Source organism: Amblyomma maculatum, chromosome 6, assembly GCF_055883805.1.
Source record: "Amblyomma maculatum isolate TAMU_Amacu chromosome 6, ASM5588380v1, whole genome shotgun sequence".
Lineage (NCBI taxonomy): Eukaryota > Metazoa > Arthropoda > Arachnida > Ixodida > Ixodidae > Amblyomma > Amblyomma maculatum.
This window is the reverse complement of record NC_139349.1, coordinates 86,892,810-86,917,395: the sequence shown is the minus strand read 5'-3', so window position 1 is coordinate 86,917,395 and position 24,586 is coordinate 86,892,810. Positions and strand designations below refer to the sequence as shown.

The 24,586-nt window shown below is 47.7% G+C and overlaps 2 protein-coding genes across 6 annotated transcripts in view; one reads left to right on the top strand and one right to left on the bottom strand.

The window, feature by feature from the left end:
- Positions 1 to 24,586, bottom strand: part of LOC146186209 (uncharacterized) — a 157,636-nt gene that overhangs the window by 73,720 nt on the left and 59,330 nt on the right. The window lies entirely within an intron of this gene.
- Positions 6,066 to 24,586, top strand: part of LOC146186210 (uncharacterized) — a 52,527-nt gene continuing 34,006 nt past the window's right edge. The window contains exon 1 of one of the 2 annotated variants that reach the window (XM_084607100.1): positions 6,066 to 6,231. The gene's annotated coding sequence lies outside the window, so the exon portion shown is untranslated. Of the gene's footprint in view, positions 6,232 to 14,009; positions 14,146 to 24,586 lie in introns of those variants that run through there. The other variant, XM_084607099.1, reaches the window with a different exon arrangement.

The window sequence follows — 24,586 nt, the reverse complement described above, 5'->3', positions numbered from 1 at the left end:
CGGAAGGAAGCGCGTGGGCCCGTAGGAACGTTGCGCGACGAACAGATAGCAGCGACTGACTGTGCCGCTGACGCCGCTAGCGAGTGAAGCGAGTGAGAACGGGATGCACGCACCGTGATCCGCTGATAGCGAGGCGGCATTTCGGCAACCTGAGAGCACCCTCGCCGCCACGCAGGAAGAGGGGGGAACCCCTCCTCCTCTTTCTGCATTGCAGCGACGGTGCTCTTACGGTTTTCTACACCGTCGTTGTCTTGACTCGCTAGCGGCGTCAACGACGTCAGTCGCTGCTGGCACTGCCTCCGGCGACCCCCACCCCCCTTTTCTTTCCTCGTTTCTCCGGTTACTGCGCGCGCTCCTGCCCCCATCGTTCGCCGCTGAGTGTCGGCGATCCCCACCCCCCTCTTCTTGCGAGGCTCCGGTTGCAGAAGCGCCGGCTCGAAATAGGGAGATGAAATGGGCGGCGGAGCTGGTTACGAGGCCGACGCCGACGCGAAACCCAGGAACGGGCGCCAAAGAGCTGTGCTCTAAAATATCGCCTTATGCGGCTGTTTGCGATCACTTTTACTGCCAGCGCTGTACGTGTGCAGTCCAAGCTCGCTACGGCGTTCGGCTGGTGAGCACGGCGACGCGGAATCGGATGTCGTCGTGGCCAGTCGTGCTTCGGCGAAGGGGCAAGGTAAATGACCTCTATGTCCCTGTTACTTAGCACACTTCAGATAACTCCACGTGACCGAAATTATTCCGGGGCCACCGACTATACTGAGCGTCTCCTCTCATCCTTCTGTCACCTCTTTTCCTTTCCTGAAAACAAACATACAAACTGTTCTTCCCGAGTGCAGAATGCAGTCACGCTACATACGTGGATCCGCAGTTTCATCGCCTACGGCCGCTCGGCTGGAACTCGCCAGTATAACGGCTATGGCCGCAAATACCAAAATACGTCATACAGCCACGACCGCTCGATCTATATCCCGATACAACAAAGATTAATTTACAGCGAAAGCCCTTACTATCGAGGCGATAAGACCTATTTCCTTTAGTTTTTACGCAAAATGTTTACGGCTCGTTCGATCGAAAAGGCATCGCTGTAATCCAGAATTAAAAAAAAAAGCTATCGAGGAAAATACGCACGAGATTTCTTATGAAGCAACCGTTCTCTGTGCAAGGTTCCGGGCATAGGGTACAGGCAGGAATGGGGAAGGAGGGATGGTAGCGGGACAAGTTAAGGACTGAGGGAAGAGTGTGCCTGCAGTCTGCACCATGGTGTTGTGTATTGTTGTCGTGTGTCTCGTCTGTTCTGCGCTACAATATCGTTATGTTCATGCACCAACAAGCCCAAAAAGCTACGCTTTTCATACCTTTTCACTTGCCATTCAGCATCCATAGGAGGTTAGTTTGTGATAAGGGTCTGAACCCACGACATATGCGCTTCAGATAAGTGTAGGTGTCCAACGAGAACAGAGAGGTATACTGTGTCTTCTTTACCCTAGAAATCAAATTAAAAAAAAAAAAGCGGTGAAATGAAAAGTCGCTACCTCGTCCACTAAGACGAAGCTAAAGCGTTCTGCCCGGTTTTTCGACAGATTTCCGCTTCCTATTCTCGGGAGCGAAGCGAACGACGCGGGGGGGGGGGGGGGGGGGATGAAAAATTTCAGCGCGAGCCCCGCAATGCATTTTTCAATTGGAGTCTCGACAGGGCTGAAGGAGGAAAGCGGGCTTGGCATCAAAGCTCGTCCCAGTGTTGAGCTGCAACAAGAGCAGTTTCGCTTGCTCAACTGACAAAGTAAAGCCGAGATGCCCTCTTCGTGCGCTTCCGGTTCCGCTCATTCATTCTTCTACTTCCAAAGGAAGCGCAAACAAGGCACCCAAAGTCACACGTGGCTCACTAACAACGCACACGCGGCCCCCGTCAGCGAGGCTAGCTGTTTGCGCAGCCTCGGGCTGAAACGGCCACTCAGCGCTCCTTTGAAGCAGGCGCCCATAGAATTCACAAATTCTAAACAAACAATTGAGCTGAGTATCGCGTGATCCCAGCGGTCGGCGGAATGTCAACAAGCAAGTTTAGGGAACGCCCGCCTGACACATGATCCAGCTTTCGCGAGGACCAGTTTATGAATTCCAGGCTGGCAGGACAAAGCGCTCGGCGCATACATTTGCCCCAAACTAAACACCACTCACGCCCTCGGGAACGAATGAACGACGGTCCGCAAAACAACCACCGCCAATTCAAGATAGAGGGCGCGAGCGTTCGCATCTCGCGCAGTTGAACCGAAATAAACGCCTCGCGGTCACTGCTCACGAGGGGAAGCCCCTCTCCTGTCATCAACATCGACGCCGATCGACACAAACCGTCACTGAGATGAGCTCCCGTGTGTACAAACGTTTTCATGTTGCGAGAGGATACTTTGCACGCATCGGTCAGGCGACGATGGGTTCACCACGCTGGGCTGTGTTGAAGCGAAAACTTCATCACCTTATGTAAGCCAATCAGCTGCCAAGGTGAATCTGTCCAGCCGCCTGACCTTCAATAAATTGTGGGGGTTTAAGCATAGCTTGAACCTAGTAACAGAACGAAAGATCTGAGTGTTGCAGTGATAGCCTCTTAACACCCGGTGTTAAATCCGCAGTTTTTCATAACTTTTATTTAAGTTAGATTTTGGGGAAAGGAAACAGTCACACTTTTAAATGAACGCCACGGAATTGTGGACACCTACACCTAACCCCCGGATCATGTTTTCATATTTTTTTCTTATATATAGTACACTGGTTTATAAGAAAGGAAAGCAGCAGTATCTGCCAGACTGAAGATAGGAGTGGAAGCAGAGAGAAAGAAAGTCCCGTTGTGGAAGGCTACAGAGCAATTTGGTCACCTCTCATGCGCAGACGTATTAGGTCAATTAGGTCAAGGTCACTTGAAGGGCAAATTTAGTGTCACATGAAGGCCTGCAATACCTAGCGTAGTAAAGCTTTCGCTTCCATTGTAAACTGATTTATAAGAAAGGAAAGGCGCAACGCCTGTCAAGGTCACTTCAAGGTGAAAACCTCCGTGATGCTGACGGCCCGAAAAGCTGTAGAGATGCTTTCGCTTCGAAATTCCGGGAGCACTGCAGATTCTGCAGCAGAGCAAAGCGAAAGCCTGAGCCTTGCTGCTGCACACTGTATATCACGCGCCTCTTGTCGAACACAACCAGCGTTCCGTTGAACGCATCAAAGTTCAACGAAATTTTACAATTAATTTACAGGAAATGAAAGGCGAAGTATCTGGCACTCGCAGAATTCCGCCACTTTCACCTCACGCTAGACAAAGAAAGTTATGATGGACGTTTCACGATACCGGGCATGACGCAGTTGGTTAAAGCGCTCGGCTGGGGATCCGAGGTATGGAGGTTCGATTCCTGGTAGAAACGGGACTTTTACTTTTCAAGCGAGATCAATCAATCAATCAACCAATCATCAGGATGATTAAGAAGTGGAATCCTGTGGTATCCCATGAAATCTGTATGTTGTGTGGTGCGTCGTTCAAGGAAGCGCCGAAGGAAAGGCGCCGCACGGCCGCCTGGATCGATCGGACGTCCGGCGGGATCAGCTTCACCTAGTGACGTCATTACTGGTCGTGACGTCATCATGATAAAAGTACCTATTATTAGACATGACCGGCTGTGACATCATAGTGACGAAACATCTGGTCATGACGTCACAGTCTCGCGATATCCCGCGGAATCTTGAGGACACTTTTCGCGAACGCACAGACACGCTGGCGTGTCATGAGCCCACCTTAAAAAGGAGGTGTGGCCTCGACGTGTTTAAGTGTAGGTGTCCGCCATTCCGTGGTGTCCAGTTAAAGGTATACAGTGCATTTCCTTTCCTATAAACCTTAAGATGAAAAATATGAAAAAAGTCCCGGATTGAAAAAGCCGGTGTAATAGGGGCTACTGCGGCTACGCTCAAGACGAAGCTTAAGCGTCCCCCTACAGTTCAAACCACCAAACCCTGCATAACCGTGGTTAATACTGCTTTCGCTCGCACCGCTAGGTTCCAGCCGAGCTTAAACTTTCACAACTTTTTTTCCTATACTCGGCTGCACTAGCACTGTACATGCACACAGAATGGAACACATGTATGACAATGCAGACTGGACGAGCCCAGTGTTCATTTGGTTAAGGGGCGCGAACCTAATGCACGCGCTCACCAGAATAGCGCTATGTTAAACTGAAGGAATCGTAAGTTTTATACGATAAGTACGAAAAAAAAAAAACCCGACAGGCTAAGGTTGCGGCTGAACTTGAATGCTCAATTCAGGAGAGCACACACCCAACCGGGCAGTCCCTCGGACGCCAAAAGGTTTGTGATAAAGCCATGGATCGGGCTTACTGGGCTTGCGACGCGCCCAAACAGGCAAGACGCCTGCGTTGTTGCTGGCCCAACATTCTTGAAAATGGTCGGTAAGAGCATGAATGGATGCGTGGACTTGCACACACTACAACACAGACAACTCAAACGCCCCAGAGACGTGGGGAGCCAGCAGACCAACGCTGGCTTATCCAGCGCGCGGTGGAGGTCGCGACATCCCAAGGGATCCCCGCCGACCTCCTCTAAGCCAACGCTACCGGTCCTTTGACTGGTCCCCTGTTTTTGGGCGCAATAAAAGAGTCCACCACCACCACCTGCGTTGTTCCAGTTGTAGCGCGGCGCTAGGCTGTAGGAAGGTTTCAAGGACCAGGCTGAAATGCATCGGAATAAATTCCGCGGCCCGACATGAGGAGGCCACAGGAACTCCATTAAGACCTGACACCACATCGCCAAGGCAAATGGCGCCTCCGCATATTCTACACTTCTGACTTTCGCAGTGCAAACTGCGCGTCCTCATCGATTTCTCAATCACGTCATGCATTTAAGGAGAAGCTTAAGTGTGCCTCCAACTATTTTTGCTTTTCGCGGGTGTCCTACAAAAACCAGTTCCCCAAACATGACTGTTGGTCTGCGTTTCTCTACTCCCGACATCCTTCGTTCAGCACTGACGGGTGAGACCTATACGCAGGCTGTGCCGAGCGACAAAAAGAGCAGTAAAGGCCGCTCTGCGCATGCGCGCCTCTCTCCTGGTTGAAAACAAACCACCAACCCCAGCTGCGCATGCGTAGTTCTTGGCCTCCGCGATCTCGGAGGCCACGTGCAGTTAATATTCGTGACAGACGTATGCGACAGATGGCGGTAGCTGTCAAGAAATCAGATCGCCATTTCGCTGGCGGCTACGTCTCCCAAGGACGTTTTTCAACCAGCAGGAGACTAATTTTCAACCACTCCAAAAGGGCGCCACATATTGTGAAAAGGGCGGATTAAAGGCATACGCACACACAAGCAAGCCCGTCGACCTCGACAAGAACGACAGAGTTAATCGGCGCACCCTCTATTGTATCAGACTACCGCTGTATTCAGGGCGGCTGGTATCGGACGTTTGTGACAAATTCGAAACCCTGTGAGCCCCCCCTTCACCCCATTTCCACGCTACACATTAAGAGGTACAAATGGAACCTATGTTCCAGGAAGATCGATACGCACGATGAACTCTAATTTCAAATTTCAAGAGGGCACGATCAGGCTCAGTCTGTTGTTGTTGTTTTTTCGGTGTTATTTGTCATTAAAGTCGTCACCGCCAGTATGTTGTTTCGTCTGAAAATTATCTGCCAAATCAATCAAAATTCCAAGAGCACTGAGGAATTTGCACTGCAGAAATGCGAAAGCCGGAGCGTTGCCGCTGCCCACGGTACATCACGTTTGCTCTCCTTATCATTATCACCTATAGATATACCTTCATTATCATTGCTACTTTCATCATTGTCATTATAACTAAATACAGCGTCATTGTCGTCGCTACTATCATCCTCACGGTAGACAAGGAGAATTGTGGTGTGCGTTTAACGATCCCGGGGGTGACGAAGTTGGTTACAGTGTTCGGCTGGGGATCCGAGGGATATGGTGGTTCGATTCCCGGTGGAGACAGGATTTTATTTTTCTGATTGACAGGTGCCGCGGGTGCCCGCTGTCGACACACGCACGGACGGACACCCTGGAGGCTCATGAACCATTGAAGGCTTTCACCTTAACAGTTATTCCACTGTTCTCGTACAAGCCCGTTATGCAGTGGCACGGGCAGAGGCGTATTATTCTTTATTACTTTGGGGCAGCTTCACCATAATATATGTTCTCGTACAGAGTACTCCGTAATTTTGATTGGTAAGTACGTTCGTCTCTTTTTACCACTTTTGTGCTATTTCCCAGCCTTTATGCAACACCAGCAAGATATATTTTATCAGATTGATGACTGAGCGCCGTGCGCTTGCCCCAAAGCTTACATTATTGTGTGTCATTTACTTCTACACCCCGCCGGGGTGGCGCAGTGGTTAGGGCACTCCACTATTGTGGCCAAGGTTGCGGGATCAAATCCCGGCCTCGGCAGCTGGTTTTCGACGGAGGCGAAAATCTTAGGCGCCGGTGTGCTGTGCGATGTCAGTGCACGTTGAAGAACCCCAGGTGGTCTAAATTTCCGGAGTCTTCCACTACGGCGTCTCTCATAGCCTGAGTCGCTTTGGGACGTTTAACCCCACAAACCATAAATCATTTACTCCTGCACTATCTTATCCATGCGACTCAATAGAGTTCTCCCGGTTTGCAAACAATGTGACATCAAAGAGGCACGTGACGAGGGGTGGCGCGCCGAAGAAAAACCGGCTTGGTGGGCAAAAACGTCCTTTCCACCCGGGCCTCCCTGCTGTAAGGAGCGTCGGGGAGCTGCCCATTGCTGTACAGTTTTTGCTTCAGATTATGTTTTAGCCATATTCAGATCCTTCACAATATGCAGCACTTCTTAGTATATATATATATATACACACACACACACACACATTAGCAATTCACACCTTGAAAAAGATGAGCCTCACCAAGCGTGCAATTATTTTTGTCACATGAACTGGCGTGACTCGTTGCTGATGACCTGCATATGACTTAACAAAGCTAGAAAAGAGATCAATGCAGGCCTATGACGGGCATCTTTTCTTGTTTTGTTTTTGTTTGTTTGTTTGTTTGCTTGTTTGTTTGTTTGTTTTAAAATGTCCTTCACAAAGGCCACTGTTGAGCTCCACGAAGCATGGGCAGTTGTGAGCGAAAACAGCGGCGTAGGCGCGAGCTTCGTGCTTGGTTATGTGAAATGATTTCCCTCCCAAGTATACACATTTTTAGTCTGTGTTATGTTCGCCCCGACAAACAAAACGTTTTATTGCTACTTTATATTCGTGTAATTCAGTCACTTAAATTGTGTTACAAGCAAGCGCGAATTTTCCCCGCTTCTAGCAATACCACGCGAACGGGTCCTGCGGTATGGAAAGTAACAACGCGCGTTTTGTACTACATGCTTGTACTATTTCTTTCTAAACATAGCATTTGTTCCATCAAATTTGTAATTTAGAAACTGTATAAGAATGTTTTATTTCTTTCAACTTTGCTCTTTGTTTCAGAAGATGCAAATGGCATTATTTATTTTTTTTCCTCTTCTAGAATAACTTTATGCCTTTTGTGATAACATATATTTGTATTGCTTCCTCTGCCACAAGACGGGTTGAGGACTAGTCACGTTGCCTCGTGCAATTTTTTTTTTTTTGCTTAATTTCATTATAAACTGTATATTTTATGGAAGTAAATCTTATTCTTCACAATTATATTCATACAAAGCGTACAAATATTCATGAGTGCACCTAAATAATTCCAGTAAAACCACTTTATGATTGGGACACAACCACCTTTGAACATGCTATAATAAGACTCCGTCTAGGGGTGCGGCTGTACGTGAGCGATCACGCCGCAATCATGACGTTGGAAGCCGTCTTATGAGAGAGCAAGCTCCCACACCATGACCTGCTGAACTGGAATAAATTCAAAGCCTGGAAAAAATCTCCAAAAGCGCTGCCATTGATCGCATGCCGTCCGGGCCTTTGAGAGCGCGATCGGTCTATATTCAACACGATTCGTTAGGAAAGGCAATAAAGCAAACTAGTAAGTGCTTGCCCGTTCTCTCAGGAATGCGTGAGCACACGAGTATACTAGGAAAATGCGCTTACTCTGAAGTACAATAACGAGGCCTGCCAGCGCATGACGTTTGTCGCTTCGCTTTTTGCACGACTGAAAAGCACATTTAGGCCGCTTCTAGAACGAAAGAAACACATGCATTCGATCATCATCACACCACGCTAGAGCTTGACGGCACTAAGAAAAACAGAGTTGTCTTGTCACCAAACGAGACCAAATCCTCCGCACCACGCCACCAGCGGCGGAATGTTTTCCCCATCAGGCTAAGCCACGTGGCGGCTGCCCCCTTCGCCCCTCCTCTGATACGTCATTCGTGACGTAGGCTGGAAGAGATCTATTGTCACCGAACTAATTGAAACAAAAGCGACGGAAACCGCCAGGTTTCTCGAACAGCTGCGGTGCAGCAGGATCCGGGCATCTCGACAAAGCCGGCCATCGCGGCGTGCCCACAATGTGACCGTCCAGAATATCAATTAGGACCCGCACCAATCTGCATCCATGAAGCGTGCCGAGCGGCGCAAGAACGCCGCGATTGCGACCGCACGACAAATGGTGTAGTGCCGACTTCGCCCTCCACTCGCATCCAGCGAAGACGCCTCGGCAAATGGACCGGCGGTGGGCGGAAATTCAACAATGCTACGCACACAATTGCAGACCCTTGTCGTATAGCCGCATGGCGAAATGGGTGCTTCCCATATAGGAGGCAATTCCCTTACAAGAGTGCCACCCTCATCACATAAGGCGAGGGCGGAGCACGGCAATCGTGCGCAGGTTCTTCGGAATGCTCTTCGAATGAATGCACTCTGAATGAATGAATGAAACGAAAATCTTATTGCTTTTAACAGTGAATCGGAGTGAGGAAGCACCCGACGGATATAAAGCATTCCGTAGCCTTCGGTTAGCATATGGCCATGTTGACGGAAATTACCTCAGCTCCTCATGCATGAAAAAAAAATGCGTTTTTAAAGTAATTATCCTGCGCCCGTAGCGAGTTAAATTTTCCACAGGAAACTAATCTGCTGTTTTTTTTTTGTTTTTTTTTTAAATAATGGTGAAGCAACTGTGGAAAATTGCGAGGATACATTTATGAATAAATTTACACAAGCGATTTAAGATCGCGATACGCAAACTTTTGCCTCTGAAACTTTTCCCGAGCCCCGAACGGGCAATTGGACTGCCGCAGATAACCACTGGAATGCGTTTTTGAAGATACGAACAAAAACTACAAGCCTGGCAAGCGAACACCTGCAGATGTATTTGTGGTTACCGTGATGGTAAATAGCGTGAAAAAAAAATGCGTTCAAGATATATTTCCCAAAATCTGACTAAAATTTCTGCATGTGCAGTATAGTGAACACTTTTCTGTGGGCTTAAATTTTACAGTTTGATCTTGTTGGTAGTTTGAGGCCGGATTAACTGGCAGCTCTGCTAATAACAGCTAATAAAAAGGACTAATAAACAGGTCTGCTAGAGCTGTTTATTAGCCCTTGGCGAAAAAGTGTTGAACCAACGAGCACTCCTCAGACGGTCATTCTGCTGAAGCTACTGCCCCCAGAATAGCAATGCCTGAGGGCTCTTGGGGAAAGAACAAGTTAAGCGGCAGTAAGTTAACAGCTAGCAGCTTACCGGCATCACTTAAGAGGAAAGTATACAACAGTTGCATGTTACCTGTACTCGACTATGGGGCTGAAACGTGGAGGGTAACGAAGAGAGTTCTACTTAAGTTGAGGACAACTCAGAGGGCTATGGGACGAACAATGGTAGGGATAACATTAACAGATAGGAAGCGTGCAGAGTGGGTCCGAGAAATAACTCAAGTTAATGTCATTCTAGTGGAAATCAAGAAATGGGCATGGGCAGGACATGTAGGGCAAAGAGAGGAAAACCGATGGTCGCTTAGGGTAACAAACTGGATTCCAAGAGAAGGAAAGCCCAGTAGGGGGTGGCAGAAGGTTAGGTGGGCGGATGAGGTTAAGAAGTTCGTAGGGGTCAAGTGTATGAAGCTAGCACAGGACCGGGGTAATTGGAGGAATATGAGAGAGGCCTTCTGCCAAGAGTGCGTATGGTCAGGCTGATGATGATGAAGTTACCGAAAAAAAAATAAGAAAGCAAAAATTAAAGAAATGATGCAAATGAAAAATGAAATACATAATAAACTAACAACTAATAATAACAAAAATGAAACTTAGAAAGGCTAAAAACGATAAAAACGTTGAAGCCATTCGACGTTGCCGAACATTAACATCGAGTGTTAGACCAGGGTTCTCTAGAAATGATGCCACAGTGCTTTCGCTCCTCGGCCAGGTAAGCTGATATGTTCGTTTTGGCGCAGGGTCGAAATTCAGCCGCGGAAATGTTTCTTTCACGTGTTCGTTATACCAGAAGACACGTGGTATGCACACTTACTCGTTATATGCGTGATGAAACGTTATAAGCGGGTGGTCACGTGGTCGATGCAGGAATAAAGCGAAACTTCGCAAATGAACGCAGCGGAGCTAATCCTCTAAAACAAGTAAATCTGTAGAACTCCGAAAAGCGACGAAACGAAGAACGTGCTCATAACGTAACAAGGCACGGCGGTGCCAGTGTTGAGTCAAAAATTGAAAACTCGCAGAGGGGAACCACAAACAACCGCTAAATTCAATATTAGCATTAAAAAAAAAAAAAAAAACTACGTTTTAAGCATTTTATTTTGTTAATTTGTCTTCAAACCATATAATTATTTTTGAAATACCTTTTCTAGCAGCTTTTTCTTTTTGACACTGCGAGCTACGAGTACTTACATTTTCAGAAATATTCCGCAAATTTGCAAAGTAATCCTTTCTTTTCTGACTGCAAACTGCTCACTGCAGGCAATTTCGCTTGCAAATGGAGTCGTCTGCTTCATCTTGGTTTGCCGAGCATTCTGCGGCCAACGGTACGCTCGTACCGCAGGTTGTACAAGCGGAGGTTTTGGGCCAGTTGATACGACATTGTTGTGTTCCGGAAAAAGGAACCTCGACTCCAGACTGGACATAGGACAAGAAGTGGACAGGACAGCGGTAACTAGAAACTGGGGCTTATTGAAAAAACACCCCTAGCAGTAAAAGTGCATATACGCATTATAAAAAAAATGTCGAGCCAAAGCATTATCACTCGTCAAAACTGGGGCGAGAAAAACATGGAACGCCACAGAAATGCGCGAAAAACACATGCGTCACTGATTGATTAAAAACAGGGTAACTTTATCTAAAACAGCCACAGACGGTTCACTTACACACATGTCGGATCCAAGCTTGCGCATATATGCCGTTTTTAAAATTTCTATTATTCCAGGCCTAGTTTTTCCCCTTCCGATACTAGTGGCCTTGTTCAGCAAGGGGTGGCAGCAGTCGCAAATATTGTCCGGTTTCAATTACAGCCGCCGGTCTTAAGCGGAATTTCACTGACAGCGGACACCTTCATATCATGCCCATTTTCTGGATTAAATTTGCGCACAGCAGTTTGAGTAGTATTTTACCTGCTTTCGAAGTGCGGTTCGATTAATTAAAATGGGATTCACCATCTCTCGGTCCACATGAGCTTCCCTGTTTAAAACCCGTTTAGTTGACTTATCACGCGTCCAATCCCTCCATTCTACTAGAGCAGCATCAGCATGTGTACGGAGAGCCCACTTGGCGAGCTTGAAGAAGGGATTTTGTCAGAAGCATATCGCTGTATTCGTTCACTTTGTCCGAGAATGTAGCTGTGCCCTCAACACTGTTTGAGCTGAGAAGAGTTGGGATTCTTTATTTGCGATTGAATGGCAGCGATTTTTTTCTCTTGTTCTTCATGAATCCTATAAGGGGGCAGCACCGACGACTGCATAATGAGTGCTTATTTGCATTTGGAACTTCCAGTATCCACTCTCGAAACTTGTGATTCTGCAGCTACTCTTTCCTGCCTTTCTGCGTATACTTAACGGGCCCCAGTCTAATCGACCGCATGCCCGATAACAACAGGCGCGAGGATGGCATCAAAACTTCCGCTTAAATAAATTCAAGACGCACAGGGCGTTTTCTAATATCCGCAACCTTCACAGTTACGCCACACGCGCAGAGCCATGTTCTATTGCAGAAATGAATCTAAATTGAAACAACGGATACTATTTTAACAAAGATTCCGAGGCTACCCAATTATAGCTAAGAAAGATTCCAGCAAGACGTAAAAACCGCTAAATATCCTGTCTCCTCAAATACAGCATTTTCCCCCGCTAAACAGTGTAACCACTCGCTAAATTTATCGGGAAAACCGCTAACTAGCCAATACTGCACGGCACTCAATTTTTTTCGCATTTCCGTACCTAAAAAGATTAAAGTGTGGCCCAAAATTTTTCATTTATTCTATTTATTCATACAACACATTATATCCTGTTCATCGTTGTGTGGCATTTTCCCGCAATTATTACGCGATAGCGCATATAGCTCGTTCTGCCGAAAAGCAGCCACCACAGCCGTAGACGACGGTGGCTGCTTTTCGGCAGAACGAGCTATATACGCTATCGCGTAATAATTGCGGGTGGACACTTAAAATGTAGCTAGGACACTTAAGCCTGGCCTTTAAGCACATGATAGAAAAACGTTAATTGCTTCCGTCTGCTGGCTGCCATCGCAGTGTTCCTCGTTCGAGCACATGCATTTTCCTATTAAATATTGCGGACACTCAAGCAAGGCCATCGCGCGCTAGCTCCCAAAAAAAAGCTGAAGCATTCTCCTAATTTTCTGCGCTCCACCGGCGTGGCTCAGTGTTTAGTGCACTCGACTGCTGATCTTGAAGCCGCGGGTTGTATCCTAGCCGTGGCCGGCCGTGTTTCGATAGGGGCGAAACTCGAGGCGTCGCGTTTAAGCATCCAAGGAGGTCGAAAATATTCGCAGCCCTACAGTGTCCCTTATCGCTGATGTCGTTCTGAGACATTCTATCACAAGCGAAACTATTGACACAACAGCGTTCAAGGGCGTGATCTCCTGAAAATTGGACGTCGACGTTGTCGGTGCCAGAGTTGTGAACGAAAAATTTTAACGTGTACGTTTCTGACAGGCGCTGGATGGCAGGTGTCACAAGTGCGCACATGGCATCACATGGCATTGGTCAGTTGGTAGGAAATAGCAGGCGATGAGATAACAGTCAGATAGCAGGAGATAGAGAAATCCAAGCCTCCGTGACCATCGAATCCCCGAGTGAGAAACGCTGCTCAAAGGCCCTGCGAGCATATTTTAAGGGCACGGACGAAGCGTAGCTTTACATCCACGGTTGGCGGCCTTTCGCATATTGGAACTGCATTATAATGAGTATATGTGAGATAACAGAGGCACAAATTAAGTAATTAAAGATGAGTTACCACGAAAGCCATTAACGCTACCAAGTCACGCCCCTTAAAGGCGGAGCTTATTTATTTGGTGTCAACTCAATTTTCTCCCAAAGCTACCCGTGTGAACAACCGTTATAGGCAAACTAGGCTATAGATTATTTCCAAACTCTGGAAGGGGCAAAAGGTATCGTCAGGCATTTCACTTTTTGCTCTCTCTCCTATAATTGTGAAATAAACAAATCAAACAACTCAAATAAGCCTCCCTTTTCCCCTTCCCTTTCACTTTTCTCAGCCTTTGAAGTTACCAGAAAAAAAAAAAAGCACTCCGAACTGCTTTCATCATAAACTCAAAGCTGGACAAACATCGCAATACCACAGAGTTACACCCACGCGGGAAAAAAAAATGACGCGAAGATTTCCCCGTCTCCCAATGTGCTTCCCTTTTCCTTGCCCATTGAGGAGCTCAGTTGGGGAGCGGGCGTGAGCGTTTCGCGCCCTTTCCATTCCCTCCCCGCTGCTCGGTGGGGCGAGGCGCGCGAGGGTGTTCGCTCACACCCGCGAGCGAAGCCCCGAGCGCGAGCACCGCCGCGCACTTGGCCACCGTCCCGCGACCGGGACGCACCGCTCTGTCGCCGTGGGCGCGCACTCTCCTCACAGCACGACGCTACCCCGCTGTTCGTCGGAGCAACAGCTGACCGAGTGAGGCGACTACGACACCGACAAACCGCGCATTGTGCAAACAGGTGAGCGGAGAGGAGTCGCGAATCGGATACAACGAAGACGTTGCGACAGGACACGCCGAGTTCGTTTCGGCGGCAAAACGAAATATTGCCACAGCTGAAACGTTTAGAGACGTAGCGATAATTTATTCGCTGTCTTCGGCCAGTGTTTAAGCCCAACGCAGTACGGATGCTTGTTGTACCAGGTAATCCTAGCCCAGTGCCGGCTGCGTTGGTTGGTCAGGGTGCCCCTATAAATTCCCAGTCTCGTTTTGACACCCGACTTTATGCTACGCAGTGTACGGTTTCCCTGTCTTAAAATCGGCTCGAACAAGATGGTCAGTTATCTGTTCTTGGCACTTCACGCTCCACTGAAGCTTCACTTTAGCGCGATTTCCACTGCGATATCATTACCTCAAGTTTCTCTAATCGCCGCTGCCTTCTGTCAGTTCGTCATTCTTATCATTTCCCTTTCCGCGCATCTCTTGGCGTCCTCAATAGAATACCAAGCTTTTGGATTCGTACTGAAGATATACAGCAGTAGCTACGGTTTAAATAACTGGAGCCGCCCGGAAATTTAGCGACATGGGTATCCCCTTACCTCAAAAGAAAGAAAAACAATTCTGGCACATACGCACCTTAAGTACGAGCTTTTCTTGTCCCACTCGTTTCGGCGTGTCATCATTTCCTACAGTCGACTGCCTCGAGCACGACATCCCAATGTTCGGCTACGGAGTTTGGGTATGGAGGAAAGATACCGCAAAAATAATTCTGAAGTGCGAAATTTTGGCAAGTACGCAAAACGCCACGGGTAGGGGCCGATATTAACTCGAAGTTATGACAGTCCATCGACGCACCGCTCGTAGTCCATATGCACGTTGGGAAATTTCGGGGGATATTTTTTTTTCCTCCGGCGCGAATAGTGTTACTTCGACGCAGACGCGAAATTAGTTTAATTATTTCCTTCTTTTGGATTTATTTTCGCACACAACGTCTGACAATGAATGCCAAAGCTAAACAAGGAAATGTACAAGTTCACGTGTCACCTCTAGATATACGAAAGTGTGCTCGGCTACCGAATGGCATGAAATGGTTTTCGAAACAATGCGCGGCCGTTGAAGCAGGCGGCGATCCACAATAAATCGACACGGACGCTGATTTCCAGGTTTTCTTGGTTTTGTTTTTTTTTTTCCCTAAACGCTTGTTAGAACCGTCTAAACAAACATTCCTAGATGAGAGACTTAGCATACACTTCCTTACCGGCGCCTGTGTCATTGCGTGGTCGAGAAAAGTGAAAGGGGAAGAGCTATAGACATGAAATGTAACAACCCCGTCAGGGGTCTCTGGAACTGGTTACACAGTAGACTGCACCGGCGTTCTTTTTTTCTTAGCACAAAAGCATTACCTAACTAGGCCAAACCCAAGCAAGGCTCTCGTGGGAATTCTCTGCCGAGCTCAGGATTAAAGACGGGGGGGTGGGGGGGGGGGGGGGGGAGTAAAGCACCATCTGAGGGGAGGGTCTAAAGAAACCGTCGGATCAGAGCTGATTCGAACCTAGGAATTTCTCGTGCGAGTACGGAAACCTGAAGCTATCGCCGCAACCGCTCATACCGTGTGTTTTGCTGCCACTCTCGTGCTGTACATTGTACGTCGCCGTCTTCGTCACCTTAAACGCGTGCGCAATGGACCCGAACACACCGCTATTACATTGTCCTCTTAAGGTGCGTCAAAGGTGAGACATTTTACTAACGGACTTGGCCCAAAATATCGCTCGAAAAATTTACTCCGCACGATTCGATAATTAAGTTGAACCATTTGGCCAAGCTGCGAAATGTAGGTTGCCAGCAGCCCCCGAAATTTGGCGGGATATTCCTTAAATGTAGATGGACAGTCGAAATTTGGATGATTTCGTGTGCGTACGTATGTTGACGGAGTCAAACCGGTTTAAGGAAGTCATCTTTCGAATGTGTACGTCCTTTATACCGTAGTGTCACGGATACAAATATGTGCATCTCCGTGAACAATAAACTTTCATACCAAAACCTAGCGATCACTCGAGCTGTCCAGTATCGTTTCAAATTACCTGTAATATTTGGATTCCGCGAGTCTCTGCAGAAACTGACACCTGAATCGAAAAAAAAAAAAGAATGAAACGATAGCACTTGTTCGCCCCCTGAAGCTGCAATGCGACTTCACCACGATCCCGGCCGCTCATCTATTGTGCAGGGACAGCCTTCTTCAAGTCGCAATACGACTCATGCCAGCCGCTGGGATAGTCGACGAATACGGAAGCGCATGTGAATGTTCTGGCTCACACGAACAATTCATGTTGCAGTTGAACTGAGAGCCTACGTAAGAAGGGAGTTCCTATCTACTGCCACAAAAAAAAATTAAAAAAAATCCCAGAAGTAACTCAAGAACTTTCAGCCAACAAAAGCGAGAAAAGCATGACGCACACGGAACACCCACAAACAAGACCGCCTTATGTATAACGTGCGCGGGATTACGGTGACTAGGTGTACATCGCTATATATCGTCTGCGACACTGCGGCAATGTGATTAACGTAAAAAGGCAGTGAGTTAAAAACGTTTGTTATTGGCCTCATGTTGAAAATACCAATCTTCGGGGTCCCTATTTCAGGACTCCACCGGCTTCCCAAATCGACATCCCAATGAAATGAGGTTCTATGTTGTACGCTCTCACGGTACAAGGTGGGTGGTGAGCCGCATCATGGGTCCCTAAAGGCTGGGAGGGTGTATCCTGAGTAATTTATGTAAATCAACGAAAGTGAAAGCCTGTAGCCAACGAAGATCGATGGTCTCATCCGTCTTTAATTCAAGGTGGGTAGCTGATTCGATTCCCCTTATAGGAATCTAATATCGCATAGATTAGCCGTCCTCTACTGCGGACTTGTTGGGGGCCCGGTAGATCGCGTATTTTCGGGCCGCTCCATCCGCATGTAGATTCCCTATAATCCCCTCCTGTCACGGTACCCAAGTTACACACAAAGAAAGCTCGTCAATTTGGTCGTGCGCCGCTTGAACCTTGTAAGCATGAAATTCCTTTAGTGCCGCCGATGAGAGCACGGAGGTGAACAGAAAATTAGAGACACACTTAAACTCCGCCACATTTTATCTTTGTTCTTTTCAGTGACAGTACAATTTTGCACTTATCACTAAAACGACTGACCAAGCGCATCATATCCTACACACTGAATTCACATAAATATTCCACTATAAACAAGATCACCATGATCCTAAAGGTTGTTTGGTTTGATTTATGAGGTTTAATGACCCAAAGCAACTCAAGCACCGTAGTGGAAGGCTCCAGAAATTCTGTGGTTCTGACATCGCACAGCGCACGGGCGTCTTGCTTTTCGCATCCATCAAAAAGCGGCCGGGATTCGATCCCGCATCATTGGGCACAGAAGTCGAACGCCCTAACCACTGCACCGCCACGACGGGGTCGATCTTAAAGGTCACATCTCGTTATTTGAAATGGGAGACTCCTCATAAGCCTCAAGGTCGAGTCGTCAGGTGCAGAATATAAATGTAAATTATTTTACAGAAAAGGAAGCCGCAATATCTATCACACTTCTCGGTGGGCACTTGAACCGAGTCATAAGGGAAGGGAGCGAAACATAGTAACAATAATAACTGATCCACGTTGTGGACACCTGAACCGCGTCATACAGTAAGGGAAGAATGTTGGAGTGAAAGTGGAAAGATAGAGGAGCCGTAGCGGAGGGCTGCGGGGTAATTTAGACCACCTGGGGATCTTTAACGTGCACTGGCATCACATAGCACACGGATGCCGCTTCGTTTCGCTCCCATCGAAACGCAGCCACCGTGGGCAGGGTTCGAACCCGGGTACTCCGACACAGTAGTCGGGCATATTAACCCCTGCACTACAGCGGCGGGGCGACAGCAAGATGAGAGCGGAAAAAAAAATATATCTAGAGGGGTTCGACGCTGCTGAACCGAATGTCGAGGGACAGCACTGTTGATATAAGACGCGCACGCTGGTTTCCATGTTTATTTATTTCACACCGTAACGATTACGAGCACAGCCGCGCGCATGTGTGTATGTGTGTGTGTGTGTGCGCGTGTGTGTGTGTGAAACTTCCACGGTTTCTATGTTAATTGAATCGCAAAATTGTAGATTGGTTTATGGTTCCAGGTTACGGTTTGGTTTATGGGGTTTAGCGTCCCAAAGCAGGTTGCTGTAATAAGAAATCATTTTCTAGCATTTTAAATGCCATTTGGCCTCTAATGATGCCGCGCCGGCTCCACTTAGCAGCGGAGACGAAATTCCTTTGGCCTCACTACTTTTTACCGACTATGCGTACGACTGTAGGATTAAAATAAATAAAGCAGCAAATAAACTATGCAGTCCGAACAGCTGACACTGGCAACCAGTTACTCAAGGAAACCTTGCGCACACACATTGGCATGGCCGCTTCAACATACATTTATCGTCCATGCGCGTCAATACCGCACCCGAGAGCTTGAATCCAACCAGCCAGGCAAACAGGCAAACCACACCATGATCCACTCATTTTCCTTTCGCTAGACGGTTTGCACCCGTAACTCGTCCAATAATCCTGCCACTGCCTTCCCCTGTTATGCGTTGGGTAACCGCTGCCACGTAACGCAGAAAAAAGAAAACGAACCACTATCCCGAAACGAAGTGGCGTCCGTGTGCTGTGCGATGTCAGCGCACGTTAAAGATCCCCAGGTGGTCGAAATTACTCCGTAGCCCTCCACTACGGCTCCCCTTTCTCTCTTTCCACTTTCACTCCCACCTTTCTCCCTTCCCTTACGGCGCGGTTCAGGTGTCCACAGAGCAAGTGTGACAGATACTGCGCCTTTCCCTTCCTGTGAACCAACCAACCAACCACTATCCCGCCACTCAAATCAATTGTCTCCGCTTTCCGACCGCGGCTTCCACTGCCAAACCGAGACCGCAGATCAATTGAATTCTCGACCTCTCATCGACGTGTTTTCGACAGAAGCCCTGCATCAACAATGCACGCAGTCAGTGGCCCCTACCGTGAGCCCCATTTGTTCCGACGAAGCGTGTGAACGTGATCACGCATGAAAGCACCATTTCCTTCAATCCCGACAGCGACGTGCCAACAGCTTGCACCGAAGCTCGAGAGATGCAGCTTTCTCGCGGATTCGAATGCACCGTCAGCGTAGGTGGTATTCATACTGGGCGCCTCGAGTCATGTTTCATCGGTATCGACGAGCAGTTTTTGAGTGGCGTCAAAAAAATAACAATACATTCGTTTCGTCAGTGCGACACAGTCTAAACCGATCGAAACACCTCTCCGGACAAAGCGCGTCTTATCACGTATTAGGAAACACCGATGCTGGCACCTTCACGGCGGCTTGCGTGTGTTTCCTACAAACACTGAACGCGTTCATGGATCACATAAGTGCACCTCGTTATATATGTGAAGGGACAATTTTCGGGAGAATATCTTGACCAAAAGCCCTCTCTCTGCGCGCGTGCGTGTGTGTGCGTGCGCTTGCATTACAAGGCATTACAAAGTATCGCAAAGTTTTCATCACGAGCGTCAGTATCAGTGTGGTCTAAGCGACGATGTACATCGAATATTAACAAGATTGTAACATGTAACGCCCGCAAATAGTTGATGAATGCTGTTCCATTGCACACACGTTTTTTTTTTTTCTTCGCGCTTTCCTCTGAGCAAGTTCTCGTGCACATTTCTTTTCTTTTTTTTTTTTAACCTGCCCTGTATGTCCTTTTGCTTGAGTATAGAAAAATGCCACACAATAAACACGTTTACCAAGCAACGATCGAAATGCAAATTGGAATTAATAAAGAAAAGTGACAAAGCCAGCGCAAAATATAGCAACAAAGTTTATAATTATGCCGAAATACATATCGCGTGAAATAATTAACGGTTCGTGGTCTAACACTTTCAGCTGCACAATAATGATCCAAATGGCTCTTGAGTTTATAAGGAAAGCTCAGCGAACATCATACGCCGAAATCGAGGCTCTGAACACGAACAAAACGAACCCGAATTCGCAGCAAGCTTCTCACGTGTCCAGAGGAGCAAGCGCTCTAGTTAATTGAAAGCGCTGCCCACGCAAGTTGGCATACAAATAGCCTGGCTTTAACGCAGTACGTCCAGCTATCAATGGCACTTCGTTAAGGTTGCTTCACCCTATGCCAACGACGTTGTCACCGCATGTAACCCTTACAGAGCAGTTCTCGCAACAACGAATTTCTCCCGGCAACCTTCTTCGCGTGACATCTTAGAGTCCACATCGTCCGAACACTTTGTTTCCGCCGAGGTCCGGCCGTCTCGATTAACGAGGGCCTTTTCTGGCCTCTGAAATCAGAAGCCAATGAGAAGCTCTGAAAGAGATTCAGCTTCCAGCTCCTCCGTTACTCGGTTTTCGCCCCTCCACAAGATCGCGAGTGAAATGCGAGAAGCACCACTTAGAGCAAAAAAAAAAAAAAAAAAGAAAAAGGCATTCGAAGAAGCCGTCAAAGGGCTCCGTGCACGCTGACATCGTTGCTCTTACTCTAACAATTACCTTATCCTTGTTTCTTTATAGCCGGGCGTTTGGCAACAATCCGTGTTTTACGTAATGGGATTCAGCAACAATGAGAACTCTGCGCTGAACGTAATCTGGGCTAAGTGCCGAGCGGTGACAGCCAGGAACAAAGACGACACGTGTGACCTATACATGGCAAATCAAGGGCAAGCAAGTGTTCGAGTGACACCGCTCATTATTCGCCCATGAAAAGTGCAGCCCGGTCATTTTTCTTACAGTTAACATGCTTCATTTCGCTTCCAGAAGGAAAACTCAAGAAGGCAGCCTTGCCGCGTTTAGCTGGAGGACCCATCCACACTCCCAAGCTCTTCTAATTACATGCATATTTGATTAAGGTTCGCTAATATACATTTAATTATCCCTTTTGAAAGGTTACTGCAAATGGGGAGTTAAAAGCCGTAGATAATGTGATGCTGTCAATTTTTTAAACGAAAGAAAAAATAATTCCCTAAAGCCACGCAACACGACTTCCGTGTTATTTTTTATTTTATTTTTTTTTTCTCAATGAAATGCAGTTTGAATTCAGCGTCATATAGCCAACGCAGCACGTCATCAGCTGACACATTTCCAAGTCCATTTCTGCGAGCCTATTACACGCTGCTACATGTTTGCGCGAGAAAAAAAAAAAAAAAAAGAAAGAAACAAGCGCCGGATTTTTCCCTGCTGCAGAGATTCAATAAATGTGCTTTCCGTTGGTTCAAAAAATGAAATGGTCTCATCTAGGACAGGACTGCGAGCTCTCCATTGACACTAATCACCAAACTAGGTTTACTAATAGATAATTAGTGAATTTTAGACAAGTAAACATGTAATAGTTCGTACAATAACTGTTCTTTCGCCTCTCACTTTTCGTACCGTTTTCGAAATACTTCCTACAAATGCAGTCAGTACTTCCACTCGCAGGCATGTGAAAGTAGGCAGCCCGTGACCCATCATTCCCCCGCATTATGGTGATATGAAATGATACGGCCTACACATCAGCGCAGCCACGAAAGGGGGGGGGGGGGGGGGGGGAGTGTGTTAGAACACCCCACCCCCCCCCCGAAATTTTCAGAGCACTGTTCCCCCCCCCCCCCCCCTGTCCCTCCAGTTTTTTTTTTTTTTTTTTTTCCCTTCCGCCGGCATATAACATCCTCGAAAAATATTTCTGGCTACGCCACTGAGCCTACCGCGCGTTGCACAATTACCGGCGCGCTGTAGAATGCTTCTACCAACTAAACCGCGGTATCTTCGCAGCTCAAATTTCGCACATAAATAGCAGTTTGTCGTTAGTATTTTTTTAATACCAAATTTGTTTGGGGTACTTGCCTAATTCGATCAGAAGTCGGATGTTTCCATTGCATGCGGCGGCCGCGATGCAACACGAGCCGCATGCAATGGGGACATCCGACTTCTGATCGAATCAGGCAAGTACCCCAAACAAATTTTATATTAAAAAATACTAACGACAGACTGCTATTTCAGTGCGAAAGTCTGCAAAAGCAGACTTTGCAGTTGCGGCAGTCGAGGGCACCTCTGAGTGGCCGCAGCTGGAGAGTAGCGGACAAGGATCTGAGCGTGGTGGAGTATACAGTCCCAGTGCCTATACGAAGTGGCGCCAAAGACTATACTGCAAACAGCGGACATTACGAACGCGGGCCGCGTATATACCATGCCGCGGATTCCGGCTATACGCGCGCCGACAGAAAGAGCAAAGTGCACCGAAAATGAAAGAAAGAAGAAGACGAGTCGATATTTCGTACAGCTTTGCAAGGATGAATTGCGCCTAACAACAATCTCCCCATATATGCTCGCAAATAACAAAGACGAATACCGGATTAACGAACAACTCCGCGCATGCGCAGTGGTAGAGGCGAGGATAGGTGCAGCAGTGCGCATGCATGCTCGTCAACCTCCTCTATGCGCCTACTTGAGCCCGTCCCCACATTGGTTTGGTTTGGTTTGGTTTGTGGGGTTTGACGTCCCAAAGCGACTCGGGCTATAAGAGAAGCCGTAGTGGAGGACTCCGAAAATTTCGACCACCTGGGGTTCTTTAACGTGCACTGACATAGCACAGCACACGGCCGCCACTCCGTTTCGCCTCCACCGAAACGCAGCCGCCGAGGCCGGGATTCGATCCCGCTTCCTTGGGCACAGTAGTCGAGCGCCGTAACCACTGCGCCACCCCGGCGGGGCCCACATTACTAAATCTCTAACGTGGACAAAGTTAAAAACACTACGAAGCGAGTCAGGCGAACACGAATGCAGAAGCACGCATGCCGCCAAATGCAGAAAAAAAGAAACACTCGCGAAAGGTCGTTAACTGTGATCTGGAATTGCCGTGTCGAAGGGCTCCCTTAAAGAGAACGCAAAATAATGTAGAAAATAGATCGACTTCCCGAAGAACGCGTTCGCCGATTTGCACGGTATTTTCCGCACGCACACAGAACAAAGCGAGGGCGAAGGAAGCATGAAATCGAGTGGTGGGCGCAGTAGTTACTGCTTTATCAAAGCGCTAAGGAATCGGATCAAAACCTCTGGGCGATACAGTCCGCTGTGCAGCCAGTTCAAGCGCTGCCAGTTCAACTGCCAAGCCCTGGAGCTGAATCCCACGCAAGTACAGAAATACGCGCGACGGTAAAGGCGGATAGCAGTTGACAAGCTTCCTTGGAATAGGCGAAACGACGCTATATAGGCATTAAGATAGGGCACGAAAAACAAAACGAAACGGGTATCTGAGCAGCCGCGCCCTTCAACCGATTCAACATCGAGCGGCCGACGTTTGGTGACAGGGAACACCATTGAGCCGGTACAAAACGAATCACACCGGCAAAGTTCAATCACGAAAGAAAAGAGTGCCCTTTTTATCGCCTACGGCTTCTAGTTTAACGGAAGCAAGCAGCCCGACTCCGCTGCGATCGCTCAGTGGTTAAGGCGCTCAACTAATGAACGGAGATGAAACGCAAGACGTCCGTCCGCTGTGCGATGTCAGCGCAAGTTAAAGGACTCCTGGTTGTCGAATTTATTCCGGAACTCCCCGTCACGGCGCGCGTTATAGCCCACGTTGTTTTGGGGCGTTTCGGGACCAGAGAATAATTTTAAAAAATCGGACTGCCAGGCTCGAAGGACAGAATATAAGAAAGCGGAACAAGCAGAGACCGAAAAGAAAAATGCCCACTAAGCTCAGTGTATACCTGGGCTTCAGCGTTAAGTATGGTGGTGCAATCTCGGCGTCAGGAATAAATCCAGAAAAAAAGCAACATAAAACCAGCAAGTGCGTTACGAAGGTGAGAGATAAACGGCGACGAGTGGAGCGACTGGCGCAGTCAACTTTTCATCGGATCATATAAGACATTCCGTGCAGGGATCAAATTTTGTAGTTATAACATTCCTTTTAGCGACGTGTACAGATGACGAAAAAAAAAACACAAAACGTATATGGTAAGCTGAAGCGAGCCGTATAACCAGCCCGCGCACATACTACTGCGCGCACACACAATGTATGTCGAGTATGGAAAGTCTAACCAAGAATATATATAAATAGTTCGGGTAAAACGGACAGCGCTAAAGAGACGAAACATATAGAGATGCCGCGTGTGTCTACAGCAACAAAATGCCCAACCAGAGTGACTGAAAACATCAAAAAACGAAATGACATCGATCAGGCTTGCGGTAACGTTAACCGCAGCAGATAGCTGCGGAGGTAGACCTCGCATACAGCCATCTCGCGGATGAAGATAGTTTGTGCGCACATACGCGAACCCGAGCTCGAGTTAATGAGATCTTCAGAGCATCGTGTCCAGTGTTACTGTTACCACAGTGCCTATACGCGCGCTTCTTACTGGAAGCGGGAAGCGAGCAGTGTAGCAGGACGCTTTTCTTTTTTTTT